This window comes from Ranitomeya imitator, chromosome 2 (genome assembly GCF_032444005.1).
Source record: "Ranitomeya imitator isolate aRanImi1 chromosome 2, aRanImi1.pri, whole genome shotgun sequence".
Lineage (NCBI taxonomy): Eukaryota > Metazoa > Chordata > Amphibia > Anura > Dendrobatidae > Ranitomeya > Ranitomeya imitator.
This window is the reverse complement of record NC_091283.1, coordinates 691838545-691860673: the sequence shown is the minus strand read 5'-3', so window position 1 is coordinate 691860673 and position 22129 is coordinate 691838545. Positions and strand designations below refer to the sequence as shown.

Here is a 22129-nt window from a genome sequence, read left to right as displayed (position 1 = left end):
GCTCTGGCACTGACAGATTGAACAAACGACCTTTAGGAAATTTACTGCCCGGAATTAAATTTATAGCACAATCGCAATCCCTGTGAGGAGGAAGCGAACTGAGCTTAGGCTCCTCAAAAACATCCCGATAGTCAGACAAAAACACAGGAATCTCAGAAGGAGTAGATGAAGCGATAGAAATCGGAGGTGCATCATCATGAACCCCCTGACAACCCCAGCTTAACACAGACACTGATTTCCAGTCAAGGACTGGATTATGAGTTTGTAACCATGGCAGACCAAGTACTAGAACATCATGCAAATTATACAGTACCAGGAAGCGAATCACCTCCTGATGAACGGGAGTGATACGCATGGTCACTTGTGTCCAGTACTGAGGTTTATTCATAGCCAAAGGTGTAGAGTCAATTCCCTTCAAAGGAATAGGGACTTCCAGAGGCTCCAGACTAAACCCACAGCGATTGGCAAATGACCAATCCATAAGACTCAGGGCAGCGCCTGAATCCACATAGGCATCGACGGAAATGGATGATAATGAACAAATCAGAGTCACAGACAGAATGAACTTAGACTGTAAAGTACTAATGGCAACAGACTTATCAACCTTTTTTGTGCGTTTAGAGCATGCTGATATAACATGAGCTGAATCACCACAATAAAAGCACAACCCTTTTTTCCGCCTATACTTTTGCCGTTCACTTCTGGACTGAATTCTATCACATTGCATTATCTCAGGTGACGGTTCAGACGACACCGCCAAATGATGCACAGGTTTGCGCTCCCGTAAACGCCGATCAATCTGAACAGCCATAGTCATAGACTCATTCAGACCAGCAGGCGCAGGGAACCCCACCATAACATCTTTAATGGCCTCAGAAAGGCCATCTCTAAACTTTGCAGCCAGAGCGCACTCATTCCACTGAGTAAGTACCGACCACTTCCGAAATTTTTGACAATAAATTTCTGCTTCATCTTGCCCCTGAGAGAGGGCCAACAAAGCTTTTTCAGCCTGAATCTCTTGGTTAGGTTCCTCATAGAGCAAACCCAATGCCAGAAAAAACGCATCTGCATTAAGCAACGCAGGGTCCCCTGGTGCCAATGCAAATGCCCAATCCTGAGGGTCACCCCGCAGGAAAGATATAATTATCTTGACTTGCTGAGCAGGGTCTCCAGAGGAGCGAGATTTCAAAGAAAGAAACAACTTGCAATTGTTCCTAAAATTCAGAAAACGAGATCTATCTCCAGAAAAAAACTCTGGGACAGGAATTCTAGGTTCAGACATAGGAGCATGTACAACAAAATCCTGTATATTTTGAACCTTAGTGGCAAGATTATTCAGGCTGGAAGCCAAACTCTGGACGTCCATAATAAACAGCTGAGATCAGAGCCATTCAAAGATTAAGAGGAGGAGGAAGTAGCCAGGCTGCAATAAGGCTAGGCAGCAAACTCTGAGGGGAAAAAAAAAAAAAAAAAACTTCCTCAGACTACTTATCCTCCTACTTCAGCCAATACAATTAACACTTTGTGGGCCGGTTATACTGTCATGATCCCAATGGCAGGGGATCACAAAAAGGACAAGCACAGATACAAACAAGCTCTAGGGCGATGGAACCTGAGCTGACCGCGACCCTGAACCTAACACACAAATAAAAGTAGCCGGGGAACGTGCCTACGATGATCCTAGACGTCTCGCTCCAGCCGAAGATCTAACTTCCCCTATCAGAAGAAACACAGACCTCTCTTGCCTCCAGAGAAATACCCCACAGCAAATAGCAGCCCCCCACATATAATGACGGTGAAATGAGAGGAAAGCACATACGTAGTATGAAAACAGTTTCAGCAAAATGAGGCCCGCTAAAGCTAGATAGCAGAGGATACAAAAGTGAACTGCGCGGTCAGCGAAAAACCCTTCAAAAAACCATCCTGAAATTACTTGAACTCATGTGCCAACTCATGGTACATGAAAAGCAATTTCAGCCCACTAGAGCAACCAGCAGCAGAGAATCACATATCTGCAGGCTGGACTAAAAACCAAATTAAGCAAAACACAAAACAGGAAAATCCAAACTTAGCTTGTCCAGAAGGTTCTAGGAGCAGGGAGCAGAGGTAACAAGACACACTGGATACATTGATAACCGGCGAGGAAATGCCAGCAAAGCCAGGTTAAATAGGAAACTCCCATATGCTGATGGAACAGGTGGAACCCAGAAACCCAGGAAAGACAAGTCACCAAGTACCATCAGTAACCACCAGAGGGAGCCCAAAAACAGAACTCACAACAGGCGGCATCTGCGGGGAGCGTTCTTACAGATGCCGACTTGTGCCTGTGTTTGGCCACTCTTGTCTCCCTGACATCCTGTTATCTCCTGCTGTGCCGCCGCCCGCTTCATACTGCAAAATATGCACTTTGATTACTGGTGTGCGGTGGCTTTTACGCTCCAGGTTCAGCAACTCAGAGAGGGGAGGTGTCCTACAGGAGAAGAACACTGGCCAATGAAAGCTCTCACATCACTGACAGAAGAGCTGATTGGCCAGTGCTCCTGTTCTCCTGCATTGTGCCTCTTTGAAGGGAAGAAGCGAAAGCCAGGAAATAAGATCAGAGAGGAGCCGCCTGTGCTGGAAGATGTAGGAGAAGCAGCTCCAATCCACAAGGTGACAGATCCCCTGCTGTGCAATCCCGGCAGAGAGAGTGGGTGTGGGGCTCAGCTGCTGTAAGCAGGGGAAGCTGCACATGTACACCAGCCCCCACCCCTTAGCACAGAAGTGTGTGTGGGGGGTTGTGTCGTGTGTGGGTTGTCTCTGTCGTTATGTCTATGTGTGTGTCTGTATGGTCTGTCTGCGGGTTGCGTGTTTGTGTGGGTTGCGTGTCTGTGTGGGTTGCGTGTCTGCCTGCTTATGTGTGGGTTACATAGTTACATAGTTATTAAGGTTGAAGGAAGACTATAAGTCCATCTAGTTCAACCTATAGCCTAACCTAACATGCCCTAACATGTTGATCCAGAGGAAGGCAAAAAAAACCCATGTGGCAAAGAGTAAGCTCCACATTGGGGAAAAAAATTCCTTCCCGACTCCACATACGACAATCAGACTAGTTCCCTGGATCAACGCCCTATCAAGGAATCTAGTGTATATACCCTGTAACATTATACTTTTCCAGAAAGGTATCCAGTCCCCTCTTAAATTTAAGTAATGAATCACTCATTACAACATCATATGGCAGAGAGTTCCATAGTCTCACTGCTCTTACAGTAAAGAATCCGCGTCTGTTATTATGCTTAAACCTTTTTTCCTCCAAACGCAGAGGATGCCCCCTTGTCCCTGTTTCAGGTCTATGATTAAAAAGATCATCAGAAAGGTCTTTGTACTGTCCCCTCATATATTTATACATTAAAATAAGATCACCCCTTAGTCTTCGTTTTTCCAAACTAAATAGTGACAAAGTGTAATAACCTATCTTGGTATTGCAGATCCCCCAGTCCTCTAATAACCTTGGTCGCTCTTCTCTGCACCCGCTCTAGTTCAGCTATGTCTTTCTTATACACCGGAGACCAGAACTGTGCACAGTATTCTAAGTGTGGTCGCACTAGTGACTTGTATAGAGGTAAAATTATGTTCTCCTCATGAGCATCTATGCCTCTTTTAATGCATCCCATTATTTTATTTGCCTTTGTAGCAGCTGCCTGACACTGGCCACTGAATATGAGTTTGTCATCCACCCATACACCCAGGTCTTTTTCATTGACGGTTTTACCCAGAGTTTTAGAATTAAGCACATAATTATACATCTTATTACTTCTACCCAAGTGCATGACCTTACATTTATCCCCATTAAAGCTCATTTGCCATTTATCAGCCCAAGCTTCTAGTTTACATAAATCATCCTGTAATATAAAATTGTCCTCCTCTGTATTGATTACCCTGCAGAGTTTAGTGTCATCTGCAAATATTGAAATTCTACTCTGAATGCCCCCTACAAGGTCATTAATAAAATATGTTAAAAAGAAGAGGGCCCAATACTGACCCCTGTGGTACCCCACTGCTAGCCGCTACCCAGCCCCAGTGTGCTCCATTAATAAACACCCTTTGTTTCCTATCCCTGAGCCAGCTCTCAACCCACTTGCACATATTTTCCCCTATCCCCATTATTCTCATTTTATGTATCAACCTTTTGTGTGGCACCGTATCAAAAACTTTTGAAAAGTCCATATACACTACATCCACTGGGTTCCCTTGGTCCAATCCGGAACTTACCTCTTCATAGAAACTGATCAAATTAGTCTGACATGAACGGTCCCTAGTAAACCCGTGCTGATACTGGGTCATGAGGTTATTCCTCTTCAGATACTCCAGTATAGCATCCCTTAGAATGCCCTCCAGGATTTTACCCACAGTAGAGGTTAAGCTTACTGGCCTATAATTTCCGAGTTCAGTTTTTGTCCCCTTTTTGAATATTGGCACCACATTTGCTATACGCGAGTCCTGTGGTACAGACCCCGTTATGGAGTCTTTTAAAGATTAAAAATAATGGTCTATCAATGACTGTACTTAATTCCTACAGTACTCGAGGATCCGGGTTGCGTGTCTGTCTGTGTGTGTCTGCTTGTGTATGTCTGTGTGGGTTGTGTCTGTGTGTGTCTGTGTATAGTCTGTGGGTTGCGTGTCTGTGTGTGTCTGTGTATTTGTGTGTGGGTTGCATGTGTCTGTGTGGGTTGCATGTGTGTGTGTGTCTGCTTGTGTGTGTCTGTGTATGTATGTGTCTGTGTGTGGGTTGCATCTCTGTGTGGGTTGTGTGTCTGCTTGTGTGGGTTGTTTGTGTGTAGGTTGTGTCTGTGTGGTGTGTGGGTTGTGTATGGTCTGTGTGGGTTGCGTGTCTGTGGGTTGTGTCTTTCTGTGTGGGTTGTCTATGGGCGTGTCTGTGTGTGGGTTGCGTGTCTGTGTGGGTTGTGTCTGTGTGTCTGTGTATGGTCTGTGGGTTGCATGTCTGTGTCTGCTTGTATGTCTGTGTTTGCATGTGGGTTGCATGTCTGTGTGGGTTGCGTGTATGTGTCTGTGTGTGTGTTGTGTGTCTGCGTGTGTCTGTGTGGGTTGCGTGTCGGTGTGTAGGTCGTGTCTGTGTGTCTGCGTGTGTGTGGTCTGTGTGGGTTGCTTATCTGTGGGTTGCTTGTCTGTTTATGGGTTGCGTCGTTGTGTGTCTGCTTGTGTAGGTTGCATGTCTGTGTGGGTTGTTTGTGTGTAGGTTGTGTCTTTCTGTGTGGTGTGTGGGTTGCGTGTCTGTGTGTGGATTGTGTCTCTTTCTTTCTGTGTGGTGTGTGGGTTGTGTCTGCGTGAGTGTGGGTTGTGTGTGTCTGTGTGTGTGTAGTTTGTGTCTCTGGTGTGTGGGTTGTTTCTGCTTGTGGGTTGTGTCTGTGGTGTGTTTGCCTGTGTGTTGATTGTGTCTCTCTATGGTGTGTGGGTTATGTCTATGTGGTGTGTCTGTTGTGTGTCAGTGTGGGTTGTGTCTCTGTGTTGACTGTGGGTTGTGTCTGCGTGTGTGTGTGTTGTATCTCTGTGGGTGGGGGGGCTGTGTATGTTTGTGTGTTTAGATATCTTGTGAGAATACTGAGGGGTGTGTATATACACTTGTCCTACATGCATGTTCTGTGTATATGATGTGTACCTGCTGTGCATCTGTTATATAGTATGTGTGTACTAATGACATGTATGATGTGTGTGTCTGTGACTGTATGATGTGTATGTAATGAACATGTGTTGTGCAGTACAGTATGTGTGTGCTGTATATAATGTAATTTAACCCCTTCACCACCTTTGACGTTCATATACATTAAAGGTTGTATCCTTGCCTTTGATACAATCTCGCACACTGGCAATATACTATATGGAGGACTATATGAAGCCAATTATACTATATGGAAGTAGTTATAATATTTTGAGGGCTCTGTGGGGGGCATGTTAATACTTGAAGGGCTATGAGGAAGCCTTTATACTTTACTAGATGGCAGCCCGATTCTAAAGAATCGGGAGTCTAGAATCCATATATACTTTATTTATTCAAATGTAAGAATAATACAATTAATAAATAATAGTAAGAAAGAACAAAAATAATAGGCAGTATATGGAGAAAACACCAAACAAAAGTTCAAAATTGGTGTGAAAATGTCACTGAACCACTTCACAACTAAATATATATAGTTTTGGTAAATGGTATTATCATTTTTTTGACGAAATTCGGCAGGAGCTTGAAGAGCAACGTCACTGGGCCCGCCTCCACGCAGTAGAAACTTGCTGTGAGGTAAAAATTCAAAAATCACACCAAAATGGCGGGCGGAGTGTGTCACAGTACGGCACGTTTCTGATTGGTCGCTCGCAGCAGGCGGCAACCAATCAGACACTGGACACTGTTGACGTCACTTATCTCCGGACATTAGCTCCGGACATTAGCTCCGAACATTAGCTCCGGACATTATCTCCGCACATTAGCTCCGGACATTAGCTCCGGACAAAGCCACGGAAGTTGGCACAAATTGCAGAAAGTAGTATTCTAGGCAATTAATCTCCGGACATTAGCTCCGGACATTAGCTCCGGACATTAGCTCCGGACAAAGCCACGGAAGTTGGCACAAATTGCAGGAAGTAGTATTCTAGGCAATTATATATTAGATGGAGGGCTGTTTTGGGGGCCATTATACTGTATGTAGTTCTTTTATACATTACTAGATTGTGGCCCGATTCTAACGCATCGGGTGTTCTAGAATATGCATGTCCCCGTAGTATATGGACAATGATGATTCCAGAATTCGCTGATTGGTCGAGGCAACCTTTATGACATCATCGTCGCCATGGCAACCTTTATGACATCATCGTCGCCATGCTGTGCCCGCCTGGCGGCCTCGACCAATCAGAGACGCGGGGTTTCCAGGACAGACAGACAGAGTTTGGGGCTCACAGCCGGGGATCATACTGTGGCGGGATAGTTGAGGGGGTACAGTAAGGTTATCATACTGTGCGTGTGGAGGAATCATTGTGGGGGATCATAGTGTTTGCGGGACACCTTTGTTGGCATCATACTTTATGGGGCAATGAAAGAGGACTCTGGGGGCTTCAATAGGAGGAAAATTACTTTGTAACGGCAGCAAAGTTGTGAGATATGTACCTATGTGATCCAGACAATTTTTTTTTTTTTTGGGGGGGGGTTTGGAGCAATAAGAGCTTGTGGTTTGGGGCCCCATGATCTCTTTGTATGCCCTGGTGCAGGATGCATTGTCCTTTTCACAAACATCTCTACTGGAGGACAGATGGCCCATAACTTACACACCATGTCCAATGCTGCCCCTCGGTACATACAGGCATTCAGCCATGTTTCTCCTGAGCGTCGGTTGTGCTCGCTACCCTTCCCACTCTCACATCCCTTACTCAACCCTATAGGAAGGCCCCTGCTATTAGCTCCGGACAGCCCTGTGTGTGGCGCTTGTGATTGGCTAAGCGTTTCGGGAGATGGAGGTGTGATCTGTTTGGACATCTTTTTTCTATTTCTCTAAATTAAAATGTCCACTATTGTCCTCATTTTTACAGTATAGAAATCAATCTGTATGAACCAGATTTATTCCTACCGATTTAAACAAATTTACTATGGAGGGGGGGGGGGGCGCCGTTCTGCACTTCGCCTCAGGCCGCACAGAGGCTACTAGGTTCACCCCTGTGCACGTCAGATCACTGATCTGACACAGTGCACAGCAAAATTACATGTGTAAAAAAAAAAAAAAAAAGATAAACTGGTTAAATCAGTTAGGGCTACAATGGGCCTTAAAGATGAGAAGGAGTCCAGATCAGTAGAGGACGTTATGTTTGGTGGTTTGGAGGAGAAGAGGAAGCGTACCTTCCCAGTAAATACTAGAGTTAAAACCCTTATAGAAAAAGAGTGGAAGAAGCCTGAAAAGTCTGGTAGTCTTCCCTCAGCTTCTAAGAGACGTTATCCTTTTGAGGAAAAAGATTCAGAAATATGGGATAAAGCCCCTAAAATTGATGGTGCGGTGGCCAGATCATCTAAAAGGTCATCCCTACCCTTGGATGATTCAGGCGTCCTAAGAGACCCTTTAGATAAAAAAGCAGATGCTTTTTTAAAACATACCTGGGAGGCAGCCACAGGAGGTCTAAAACCGACAATAGCTGGAACATGTGTTGCCCGCTCCCTCATAGTCTGGCTTAGATCACAGCTGGAAGAGTATAGCCCAGTAAAATAAAATGTAATTTTTACTGATAATATTAAAACATGGACAAAACAATACAAAACAAAAAATAGTGCTCATGCCGAAAACTGTGCTCTAATAAAAAATTGGTTTGATCTCACCAATTATGGACGCAGGGTACCCATGCCAGTGATGAGGGGTCCCAGGGAGGGTCCAATAGTTGTAGGGTAAGATAGAGGGGACGGGGGACCTTTACCCTAAACCCCTGTCGTGCCCCAACAATTACTCCTGTCCTCACAAGGACAGGCCCAAATGAGCCCTACTATGGACACCCCCCACCGTATGTAATGTAGTAAGCGCCTCCCTACGCGTTTCTTCTCCAGTCACAGAGATTCATCAGGGGAGTTTTCAATGGCCGGAAGGCCCAAATATAAGGTCAAAAGTCCATAAATGAGGTCCACTCAAATGTTCATAAATTGTCCATAGATTGGGGAAATACGCAGTGGCTGTATTGAATCCCCAGCATAAGTAGTCCTGTGTGACGTCTGCCACCTTCCCACCGTCACACAGGACTGCTTATGCTGGGGATTCAATACAGCCACTGCGTATTTCCCCAATCTATGGACAATTTATGAACATTTGAGTGGACCTCATTTATGGACTTTTGAGCTTATATTTGGGCCTTCCGGCCATTGAAAACTCCCCTGATGAATCTCTGTGACTGGAGAAGAAACATGTAGGGAGGCGCTTACTACATTACATACGGTGGGGGGTGTCCATAGTAGGGCTCATTTGGGCCTGTCCTTGTGAGGACAGGAGTCATTGCTGGGGCATGACAGGGGTTTAGGATAAAGGTCCCCTGTCCCCTCTGTCTTACCCTACAACTATTGGATTCTCCCTGGGACCCCTCATCACTGGCATGGGTACCCTGCGTCCATAATTGGTGAGATCAAACCAATATTTTATTAGAGCACAGTTTTCTGCGTGAGCACTATTTTTTGTTTTGTATTGTTTTGTCCATGTTTTAATATTATCAGTAAAAGTTACGTTTTATTTTACTGGGCTATACTCTTCCAGCTGTGATCTATTACTTGCCCTAAGAGTTGTGCAACAGCTTGGTTATTCTAAGCTGCAGCTGTCTCATTCTCATAGTCTGGCTGCAACAAATAGAGGATCAGTTGAAATCTAGAGTGCCGAGAGACGAGATCCTAGCCAATATGGCAATGACACAAGGAGCGGCGGCCTTTATAGCAGATTCCTCAGCAGACTCTGTAAGACTTGCAGCTAGGGCAGCAGGATTGTCTAACGCGGCAAGACGTGCCTTGTGGTTGAAGGGGTGCCCAGGGGACTTACCCTCAAAAAATAGACTCTGTTCCATTCCGTGCGACGGCAAATTCCTCTTTGGTCAGAAACTGGAGGACATTTTAGAAAAAGCTGGCGACAAGAAAAAAGGTTTTCCTCGTTTTCCAGTGGATATCAGACGGCCTTATTTTCGGAGAGGAAAATTCAATAGAGATCGCCCTCCGGGAGATAGAAGAAACTAGGACTATAGAGATAGAAAAGGATCGGGGTACATGTTTAAGGGCCCCTCCACATCCACAAAAAAGCCCTCCCAATGACGCCAAGCTAGACGTAGGGGGAAGGCTTTCTTTCTATGTTCATGCCTGGTTGAATATTTCCCCCAGTCATTGGGCGTTGAATGTTGTCGACGACGGACTAAAAATAAAATGTATTCATCCACCTCGACAGACTTTTGTGTTGACACCATGCAGGAAACTTCCAGAGGAACAACTAGCTCTGGAAACAGAGGTATTGGGGCTAGTTCTAAAAAAGGTCCTAGTAGAAGTTCCAAAAGTAGAGGAAGGGGAAGGGTTTTATTCCCCTCTCTTTTTGATACGAAAGCCAGATGGCTCACTAAGGACTATTGTCAACCTAAAAAAACTCAACCGGTCAATAAAAAATTACTCCTTCAAGATGGAGTCGGTAAGCTCAGCGATAAAGATGCTGTTTCCGGACTGCTTCATGGCAGCTATAGACTTAAAAGACGCTTACTACCATGTCCCAATTCATCGGGACTATCAAAAATTTCTGAGGGTAGCAGTGTTTGTCCAAGGACAAATCAAACACTACCAATATGCTGCCCTTCCATTTGGTCTATCAATAGCGCCAAGAATATTTACAAAATTAATGTCAGAGGTCATGTCCTTCCTCCGTTCCCGGGACATAGTCATTGTTCCGTACATAGATGACTTCCTGGTAATAGGCAGATCAGTGGATCACTGTCTTGCACAAATAGAAGAAGTGACTACGACCCTAGCAGTGTTAGGTTGGGAGGTAAATGTCGCCAAGTCGAGATTAACACCAGTGAAGGTTCAATCCTTCCTGGGGTTGGTTCTGGACTCCACGCGTCAACTCTGTCTCCTGCTGGAGAGCAAAATATCCAAAATACAAAGTCTTGTGGAACTGGTGATACATCAGCCTGTGATGACACTAAGAAAGGCGATGTCCCTGCTAGGGTCACTAACATCCTGTATTCCCGCTGTAAAATGGGCACAATTTCACCTGAGGCAATTACAGTGGGAGGTCCTGTCAACACAAAGGTTGTTAGAAGGGCATTTGGAGGGAAAAATTCACCTCTCGATATGCATCAGGGATTCCCTAGTCTGGTGGTCAGTAAGGGATCACTTGAGCTCAGGGGTTCAGTGGCTAACTCCGATAGAGGACGTGATCACAACAGACGCGAGTGGTACAGGATGGGGTGCACATCTAGGGACCCTTTCCATACAGGGGTCCTGGTCCCATACAGAAAAACATCAAACATCCAATATAAGAGAGTTATGGGCTGTATTTCCTTCCAATCCTTCAGGGTCATCATACCAGAGTGATGTCCGACAATTACGCGGTAGTAGCCTATATCAATCATCAGGGGGGAACGAGGTCCCTTTCACTCATGAGGGCAACATCGGCGCTTCTTCAATTAGCAGAATCTCACCTACTGTCCCTCACAGCTCTGCACATAAAGGGGGTTGAAAACACAAAGGCGGACTACTTAAGCCGCAAAAAGCTAAGCCAGGGAGAATGGTCGCTGAATCCCAGGGTGTTCCAACAAATAGTGCAGGCCTGGGGCGAACCGGTAATAGATTTGTTTGCCACGCTTCACAACAGGAAGGTGGAGAGGTTCTGTTCGTTAGACCTGAAGGGGAACCCGGTTGCAGTAGATGCCCTCCGCATACCGTGGAAGTTCAGCCTCACGTGTTTCTGCCGATAGCATTAATTCCGGTTGTAGTGAGGAAGATCAGGACGGAGCAGGCAAGAGTGATTCTGATTGCTCCATTCTGGCCGAAAAGGCCATGGTTCTCTCTCCTAAGACAAATGTTGGTAACCGATCCATGGATCCTACCAGAGGTCCTGGACCTTCTTACCCAGGGTCCAGTATGCCACTCTCAAGTGAAGGGCTTCCATCTGGCAGCCTGGAATTTGAGAGGGCATTACTAAGCCGACAGGGATTCTCGCCAGGGCTACTCTACACCCTGTTGAAAAGTAGGAAGCCAATTACGTCAAGAATTTATGGTAGGACATGGAAGAGGTTTCTAGAGTTTTTAGGACAACCTTTGTCGGATGAGGCTCCTGTGGGTGCTATTTTAGAGTTTCTGCAAGCAGGCTTACAGCTAGGATTGGTTACCAATAGGGTTGAGCGACCTTGACCTTTTTGGAGTCGAGCCGTGTTTCGCGAAACCTGACTATCTTAGAAGTCGAGTCGAGTGGAATCGGCCGATTATCGCGAAAAGTCGGGTATCGCCCGAAACACGAAACCCAATGCAAGTCAATGGGGGAGCATAGTCGGCAGTGAGTGGAGGCCAGGAAAACATCTACACTGCCCATTTTAATGGCAAAAACATCCATTCTTGTTACTGAAGCTTGTCAATCGTAATTTAGCTTATAATAATTTGAAGGCATTTGAAATTGGGGGTCATTTGGCTAAAGTTGTGGGGGGTAGGGCTGGTTCAAGTAATTAGTGGGCCCAGGAAATCTGGAACACGTCACGGCAGTGGAGCAGGGAGAGGTAAGTATTTCAACTTTGCAAGTGCTGTGATCCTGAGCAAGCAGGGGGGGCCCACTAGTTGGCATTGGCACTGGCACAGGGCCCCTCAAAGTACAGCGGTGTGTTTGCACGGCGGGGGCGCCTCCCACCGGCAGCAACACTTTTGCGTACTATGAGAGGCCCTGTGCCAGTGACGTCGCCAACTAGTATTCCTCCCCCCACCTGATGAAGGAACCTGCACTTTCATCTGCACCTTCCTCTTTGTCCCCGTGTAAGGTGGTATGGTATGCGGGAAGAGGAACGTGACTTTCAGCAGGGTCACAATCTTGCTGTGTAGCGTGCACGGAGAATTTTGCGTTATGGGTCAATGTACCAGCAGACCCATCTATCACTGGCTGGGCAATGGGCAGGATGAGGAGGAAACACAGATATAGGCCCAAAGAATAAAGTGGGCTAAATGCAGTTCAAAATTGGTAACACAGGACTAACCAGGGGGCATTGCAGTGGAGGACAACTGGAATGAGAGGCTGACACAGAGAGTAGGCCCAAATCAGTAAGTAGTCGAAATGCAGTTCAAAATTGGCAACCGTAGTAAACAGGCGGCACAGCTTTGTTCAGTGGAGGAGAACAGCAAGGAGCGGCATACACTGTTAGTAGGCCCCAAACCAACTAGTACGCCAAATGCAGTTGTTCCATTTAACCACTATTTAACAAGAGCCTGAAGATAGAAGCTCAGGAAAGGCAACCTGGAGAACACCTTGGAGTGTAAAACACCATCTCTCTAAACCCCATACCCAATTTGTAGGCCTAATGCAGTGTAGTTTCCAACAACTACTGAACGAGAGCATGAAGATCGAAGCAATGGCGAGGAAACATGGGGAACACCTTGGAGTGTAACACACCATCTCTCTACACCCCATACCCAATTTGTAGGCCTAATGCAGTGTAGTTTCCAACAACTACTAAACGAGAGCATGAAGATCGAAGCATTGGCGAGGAAACCTGGGGAACACCTTGGAGTGGAACACACCATCTCTCTACACCCCATACCCAATTTGTAGGCCTAATGCAGTGTAGTTTCCAACAACTACTAAACGAGAGCATGAAGATCGAAGTAATGGAGAGGAAACCTGGGGAACACCTTGGAGTGGAACACACCATCTCTCTACACCCCATACCCATTTTGTAGGCCTAATGCAGTGTAGTTTCCAACAACTACTAAACGAGAGCATGAAGATCGAAGCATTGGCGAGGAAACCTGGGAAACACCTTGGAGTGGAACACACCATCTCTCTACACCCCATACCCAATTTGTAGGCCTAATGCAGTGTAGTTTCCAACAACTACTAAACGAGAGCATGAAGATCGAAGCAATGGAGAGGAAACCTGGGGAACACCTTGGAGTGGAACACACCATCTCTCTACACCCCATACCCATTTTGTAGGCCTAATGCAGTGTAGTTTCCAACAACTACTAAACGAGAGCATGAAGATCGAAGCAATGGAGAGGAAACCTGGGGAACACCTTGGAGTGTAACACACCATCTCTCTACACCCCATACCCAATTTGTAGGCCTAATGCAGTGTAGTTTCCAACAACTACTAAACGAGAGCATGAAGATCGAAGCAATGGAGAGGAAACCTGGGGAACACCTTGGAGTGGAACACACCATCTCTCTACACCCCATACCCATTTTGTAGGCCTAATGCAGTGTAGTTTCCAACAACTACTAAACGAGAGCATGAAGATCGAAGCATTGGCGAGGAAACCTGGGAAACACCTTGGAGTGGAACACACCATCTCTCTACACCCCATACCCAATTTGTAGGCCTAATGCAGTGTAGTTTCCAACAACTACTAAACGAAAGCATGAAGATCGAAGCAATGGAGAGGAAACCTGGGGAACACCTTGGAGTGGAACACACCATCTCTCTACACCCCATACCCATTTTGTAGGCCTAATGCAGTGTAGTTTCCAACAACTACTAAACGAAAGCATGAAGATCGAAGCAATGGAGAGGAAACCTGGGGAACACCTTGGAGTGTAACACACCATCTCTCTACACCCCATACCCAATTTGTGTAGGCCTAATGCAGTGTAGTTTCCAACAACTACTAAACGAGAGCATGAAGATCGAAGCAATGGAGAGGAAACCTGGGGAACACCTTGGAGTGGAACACACCATCTCTCTACACCCCATACCCATTTTGTAGGCCTAATGCAGTGTAGTTTCCAACAACTACTAAACGAGAGCATGAAGATCGAAGCATTGGCGAGGAAACCTGGGGAACACCTTGGAGTGGAACACACCATCTCTCTACACCCCATACCCAATTTGTAGGCCTAATGCAGTGTAGTTTCCAACAACTACTAAACGAAAGCATGAAGATCGAAGCAATGGAGAGGAAACCTGGGGAACACCTTGGAGTGGAACACACCATCTTTCTACACCCCATACCCATTTTGTAGGCCTAATGCAGTGTAGTTTCCAACAACTACTAAAAGAGAGCATGAAGATCGAAGCAATGGAGAGGAAACCTGGGGAACACCTTGGAGTGGAACACACCATCTCTCTACACCCCATACCCATTTTGTAGGCCTAATGCAGTGTAGTTTCCAACAACTACTAAACGAGAGCATGAAGATCGAAGCAATGGAGAGGAAAGCTGGGGAACACCTTGGAGTGTAACACACCATCTCTCTACACCCCATACCCAATTTGTAGGCCTAATGCAGTGTAGTTTCCAACAACTACTAAACGAAAGCATGAAGATCGAAGCAATGGAGAGGAAACCTGGGGAACACCTTGGAGTGGAACACACCATCTCTCTACACCCCATACCCATTTTGTAGGCCTAATGCAGTGTAGTTTCCAACAACTACTAAACGAGAGCATGAAGATCGAAGCAATGGAGAGGAAACCTGGGGAACACCTTGGAGTGGAACACACCATCTCTCTACACCCCATACCCAATTTGTAGGCCTAATGCAGTGTAGTTTCCAACAACTACTAAATGAAAGCATGAAGATCGAAGCAATGGAGAGGAAACCTGGGGAACACCTTGGAGTGGAACACACCATCTCTCTACACCCCATACCCATTTTGTAGGCCTAATGCAGTGTAGTTTCCAACAACTACTAAACGAGAGCATGAAGATCGAAGCAATGGAGAGGAAACCTGGGGAACACCTTGGAGTGAAACACACCATCTCTCTACACCCCATACCCATTTTGTAGGCCTAATGCAGTGTAGTTTCCAACAACTACTAAACGAGAGCATGAAGATCGAAGCAATGGAGAGGAAACCTGGGGAACACCTTGGAGTGTAACACACCATCTCTCTACACCCCATACCCAATTTGTAGGCCTAATGCAGTGTAGTTTCCAACAACTACTAAACGAGAGCATGAAGATCGAAGCAATGGAGAGGAAACCTGGGGAACACCTTGGAGTGGAACACACCATCTCTCTACACCCCATACCCATTTTGTAGGCCTAATGCAGTGTAGTTTCCAACAACTACTAAACGAGAGCATTAAGATCGAAGCAATGGAGAGGAAACCTGGGGAACACCTTGGAGTGGAACACACCATCTCTCTACACCCCATACCCATTTTGTAGGCCTAATGCAGTGTAGTTTCCAACAACTACTAAACGAGAGCATGAAGATCGAAGCATTGGCGAGGAAACCTGGGGAACACCTTGGAGTGGAACACACCATCTCTCTACACCCCATACCCAATTTGTAGGCCTAATGCAGTGTAGTTTCCAACAACTACTAAACGAGAGCATGAAGATCGAAGCATTGGCGAGAAAACCTGGGGAACACCTTGGAGTGGAACACACCATCTCTCTACACCCCATACCCAATTTGTAGACCTAATGCAGTGTAGTTTCCAACAACTACTAAACGAGAGCATGAAGATCGAAGCAATTGAGAGGAAACCTGGAGAACACCTTGGAGTGTAACACACCATCTCTCTACACCCCATACCCAATTTGTAGGCCTAATGCAGTGTAGTTTTCTACAACTACTAAACGAGAGTCGGAAGACCGAAGCAATGTGGACGAAACGTGGGGCACACCTTGGGGAGGCAGACACCGTTAGTAGGCCCTACCAAAGTTGTACCCCCAATGCAGTTTTAAAATTCCTAGAGGCTGAAAACAAGACTATTGACACTCAGCTTTTTTCAAAGGAACACAGCTGAATTGAGTGGCGCAGACAGACACAGGTAGTAGGACTTAAACCAAAAATGTGGCTCACCGCAGCTTAAAAAAGTTACAGGGGTACACAGGCAGCATTGCTCTGGGCAGTGGAGGAAAATTTCAATAGTGGACCGCAGACAGACTTTGTACGCCTACTATTAAAAAAAGGATGCTCTATGCAATTAAAAATAGGTTCCAGGGGTCCACGGGCAGCAGTGGTCTGGTCAGTGGACGAGTATTGGAAGGAGGGACCGCAGACAGGCGTAGTAGGCCTAACATAACAAAATTAGGCTGTAGACACTGTAAAATTGGTTCCAGGGGTACACGGGCAGCAGTGGTGTGGTCAGCGGAGGAAAATTTGAATTAGGGACTGCAGACAGACTTTGTAGGCTGTCCCCTGTGGACCATGCATCCAACACATTAACCCAGTGCGCCGTAATGGACACGTAACTTTTTGTGGACATGCCTACTGGTCCATGCGTCTCTTGTCAGGTGCACCTTTCTACTGTTTGATTGCCTGAGTGCTATGACAATGCAGACTTTTTCATGCTGCTGGAGGGCTGGGATGGCTTTTCTCGCAAAAGAAATGTCGACTGGGTAGCTTGAACCGTGGTACAGCGTAGTTCATCTGGGCTTTCTAAATATAAAACAAAGAAAAAAAGGAGGCTCCATGCACTTTCAGCTGGGTTCCAGGGGTACACGGCCAGCATTGGTCTGGTCAGTGGAGAACTATTGGAAGGAAGGACCGCAGACAGGCTTCGAAGGCCTAACATAATAACAGATGGCTGTAGGCAATTTTAAATTGGTTCCAGGGGAACACGGGCAGCAGTGGCCTGGTCAGTGTAGTAGTAGTAGAAAGAACGGACCGCAGACAGGCTTCGAAGGCCTAACATAAAAATATTGGGCTGGCTGTAGGCAATTTTAAATTGGTTCCAGGGGTACACGGGCAGCAGTGGTGTGGTCAGTGGAGGCCTAGTGGAAGGAGTGACCGCAGACAGGCATCGAAGGCCTAACATAATAACAGATGGCTGTAGGCAATTTTAAATTGGTTCCAGGGGAACACGGGCAGCAGTGGCCTGGTCAGTGTAGTAGTAGTAGAAAGAACCACCGCAGACAGGCTTCGAAGGTCCCAACGGGCCAGTTCCTTCGTGTTAGGAGGAACTGTACTAATGACTTGGACTTTCAAGAGGAAGCAAGGGAGCTTTCCCGTCGGTTTAAGGATCGCCATTATCCCCGTAGGAGTATCTCCAGGGCCTACCAGCGGGCCAGAAGTCAGACACAGGTCTCTCTGTTGGAACCAAAGACAAAGGTAGGCGATAACAAGCCTAGGTTTATCACGACCTTTAACAACAGTTGGGATGGCCTTGGTGGTATCCTACGGAAACATTGGGGGATTCTGACTGCTGACCTTAGCACCTCGACAATTGTAGGGGATCGCCCTTTACTAACTGCCAGGAGGGCCCCAAACTTCAGGGATTTACTTGTTAGGAGCCATTACACCAGACAAACTACTCGAACGGGCCAGGGTGTGAGACTTCAGGGATCTTTTGCCTGTGGGGATTGTAATGTTTGTTCCCATATGGTAACCACCAAGGATTTTTTCATCAATCCCCTTGATGGCAGGCGGCATAAATTACGTTCCTACATTAATTGTAGGACGTCATGCGTTATTTATGCCCTTATTTGCCCCTGTCGCCTTGTATATGTGGGTCAAACCACACAGGAATTACGGCGCAGGGTGCAAAAACATTTTTCCACTATTCATATAGCGGCCAATGATGTGGCTAAGGGCAGGACGCTCACTCCAGTAGCTACTCATTTCTTGACTCATCATGCCGGATGTGTCTCTAACACACAAGTGATAGGCCTGGATAGGATTCGTCACTCCAATAGGGGTGGTCCTATCAAACCCCTGCTTCTTAGGACTGAGGCCCGCTGGATTTTTCAATTGGGATCGGTGGCCCCGTCGGGACTTAATGAGGAATTATTATTTACTGGTTTTTTGGGTTAAGTTTATTTTTTGCTTACTTTATTTATATCCTCTTAGGTGGCTTTCCATGATGTCCAGGACTCTCTATTTGGAGGACATACATATATGGACGGTGTATCTGGATCCATGGCCATGGAGTATTCTGGACTATGCATTTCCTCCCATTGGACTACTTAGTGATATGACGGATGGTGGATGGCTCCCTTGCTCCCAATTGACGGAATTCATTTGAACTCGCATTTTGCTGGAACAAAATTATTGTGTCTCCTCCTATGGGACTATCATGTGATATGTTTTGACTTGTGTTGGATCTGACTTGCTTCATTTATTGGATTTATTATCTTTCCCTCTTTTGGCTCATGGGGTTATTTAGGTAGGGTTTCTTAACCAATTTTTATCTATGTCTGGATAACTCTTAAGGCTGTGCATCTCTCTGCCGACTATTTGGATGTCACTTGACCGTCATCATCTCGGTGCATGCATTACTCAAGGACCTGAGGATTTGCGTATGTTTTTTCGGCCTATGGGTATTGTGCAATTTATGGATGGGGTTTATTATTATTTTCATGTCATGTTTCTGGTATTTATGATAATATAATAAAGTTATTTATACTTATATATTCTTTCATTAACCCCTCTTCTGCTATATTATGGTTTATTGAGTATGGTCTGTGAGGTCTTGCTCTTGGAGTTATGCATGTGTTCATGTGCCCCCGGGGGTCGAATGTAGTATGTCAGCTAATTATATGACTGGTGTTCGGTACGTCCTTTGCTTAAGTATATATATATATGGCTATAGGCTTCCTTGTTTCTGATCTAGTCAAATAAAATACAACCAAAAAAATCCCCTTCAGAAGGTCAATTTATAATTGTTCAGGCCACACTGACACTACATCGGTCAAGGCGTTACTAATTTTAATGTGCCTTTATACCTGGCCGTATTGTATGAGCCATTATATGGGGGCATTCGTTTATGCCCTTATATATGACTCATTTTTTGTTTTATGACCTATTTAGGGGTTCCTGTTGTGTCATGTTTACCCTTTTCAGCAGTTTTGGAGTTAACTGCCTGCCTTTAGTGTCCCAAAGCCTTATCGGCTGTGGTTTCCTGTTGCTTGATATGCGCCTGCGCTACTCTGCCCGGCCGCTGTACTGCGGGGATCATTTGTCTGGTTACACATGTCACTGGGCTGCACTTCCGGTTGCGCTATTGCCGGATGGCATTTGCGCACTTCTTCCCCTTATCATGGTGGGCGTTCGCCTAATCCTCGTCCCTATTGGGGGCGTTCCCCTATTGGCATTTCACTTCCGTATTTTTCGGTGTTCAGCCCCAGTGCGTGTGTGGCCATATATGGCTATTATCCCGCACTTCCGGTAGCGCTAGAGCCTGATGACATCTGCGCACTGTCTTTCCCCTCAATGTGGGGAGTATCTATCACATACTCATCTGGGTTGGGGGCGTTCCCTCATCAACGCCGCACTTCCGGTTTTACCGGTGTTCAGCCCACGGCGGCACATCAGGTGAGCCGCATGAATACTATTTATATGAGAACTTTGTTGCAAACAGCACCTTCCCCTGACGAAGCCCTCCTTTGTAGGGCGATACGCGTTGGGTCGCATCACTTGGTCCACGTTGGTCTGCACCCAGGGACGGCGTCTCCCTCTCTTCTTACTCCTATTTTGTGGGTAACGTTACACTTATGATGCCTTATTCTCGGCATGTGTTGCATCTAGACTGCATATTCTTTTGCTACCTACTCTAGCCCCCATGTGTGGAGTTTTCTCTCGGGCTTAGGTGGCTCTTTTTTCTCCCTTTTATTGTTTCATCTTGGGGGTGTTTTTTTTTTTTTTTTTCCCCCCCTTATTTTGGCTGTTGTCCTCTTTATTGTTCCAGGACTATACATGCCATAGGGAGTTATATTACGAAACATTCATCATGCATGTAGCTCCATGAGCCAGAGGGTTGCTCTCCCACTATATATCAGGTGTGCGGACTTATTATATTTGATATTTGTATTATACAAGATATATTGATATGTGGACCAACTGTACGAGGTATTACTGTTTTTAATTATGTTTTATGTTTTTCTTGAAGTTGTGGTTTGCTAATAAAAATTCTATTCGTATATTGTTCTATTTATTATTTACTAGCCTTGTGGTGTGCATTCCTATGAGCGGCTTCTTTCTCTTTTGGTTGTCGTATTCATTTTTTGGCCGCTTGTCTGCACCCCGATTGGCGTCTGATACTAGCGGATATCGGTAGTGCGCTCTATATATTTATTTTTGCTTAGGCTTCGAAGGCCTAACATAAAAAAATTGGGCTGGCTGTAGGCAATTTTAAATTGGTTCCAGGGGTACACGGGCAGCAGTGGTGTGGTCAGTGGAGGCCTAGTGGAAGGAGTGACCGCAGACAGGCATCGAAGGCCTAACATAATAACAGATGGCTGTAGGCAATTTTAAATTGGTTCCAGGGGAACACGGGCAGCAGTGGCCTGGTCAGTGTAGTAGTAGTAGAAAGAACGCACCGCAGACAGGCTTCGAAGGCCTAACATAAAAAAATTGGGCTGGCTGTAGGCAATTTTAAATTGGTTCCAGGGGTACACGGGCAGCAGTGGTGTGGTCAGTGGAGGCCTAGTGGAAGGAGTGACCGCAGACAGGCATCGAAGGCCTAACATAATAACAGATGGCTGTAGGCAATTTTAAATTGGTTCCAGGGGAACACGGGCAGCAGTGGCCTGGTCAGTGTAGTAGTAGTAGAAAGAACGCACCGCAGACAGGCTTCGAAGGCCTAACATAAAAAAATTGGGCTGGCTGTAGGCAATTTTAAATTGGTTCCAGGGGTACACGGGCAGCAGTGGTGTGGTCAGTGGAGGCCTAGTGGAAGGAGTGACCGCAGACAGGCATCGAAGGCCTAACATAATAACAGATGGCTGTAGGCAATTTTAAATTGGTTCCAGGGGAACACGGGCAGCAGTGGCCTGGTCAGTGTAGTAGTAGTAGAAAGAACGCACCGCAGACAGGCTTCGAAGGCCTAACATAAAAAAATTGGGCTGGCTGTAGGCAATTTTAAATTGGTTCCAGGGGTACACGGGCAGCAGTGGTGTGGTCAGTGGAGGCCTAGTGGAAGGAGTGACCGCAGACAGGCATCAAAGGCCTAACATAATAACAGATGGCTGTAGGCAATTTTAAATTGGTTCCAGGGGAACACGGGCAGCAGTGGCCTGGTCAGTGTAGTAGTAGTAGAAAGAACGCACCGCAGACAGGCTTCGAAGGCCTAACATAAAAAAATTGGGCTGGCTGTAGGCAATTTTAAATTGGTTCCAGGGGTACACGGGCAGCAGTGGTGTGGTCAGTGGAGGCCTAGTGGAAGGAGTGACCGCAGACAGGCATCGAAGGCCTAACATAATAACAGATGGCTGTAGGCAATTTTAAATTGGTTCCAGGTGAACACAGCCAGCAGTGGCCTGGTCAGCGGAGGATGATTGTAATGAGTGTCTGCCAGTTAGTAGTCCAAAACAATACATAAATGTGAATGTCTCACATTAAAATCCAGCGAAAACACTAAAGGGTGCAATCTTTAGGTACAGGGGTGGGATCCTCTGCGTTGTTTCTAACCTACTAATTTGGCGCAAAGTTTTTACTTTGGTAAATAGAGGACACTGCCCCTGACTATTTTAAGTACCATTATACATGTCAACACAATGGT

At 46.0% G+C, this 22129-nt stretch overlaps 1 long non-coding RNA gene across 1 annotated transcript in view; it reads left to right on the top strand.

The window, feature by feature from the left end:
* LOC138665518 (uncharacterized) overlaps nucleotides 1-20547 on the top strand; it is a 163267-nt gene extending 142720 nt beyond the window's left edge. Inside the window, exon 4 of the long non-coding RNA XR_011318483.1 lies at nucleotides 18481-20547. This is a non-coding gene — a long non-coding RNA (uncharacterized lncRNA). The remainder of the gene's footprint in view (nucleotides 1-18480) is intronic.
* Nucleotides 20548-22129: the final 1582 nt, after the last annotated feature.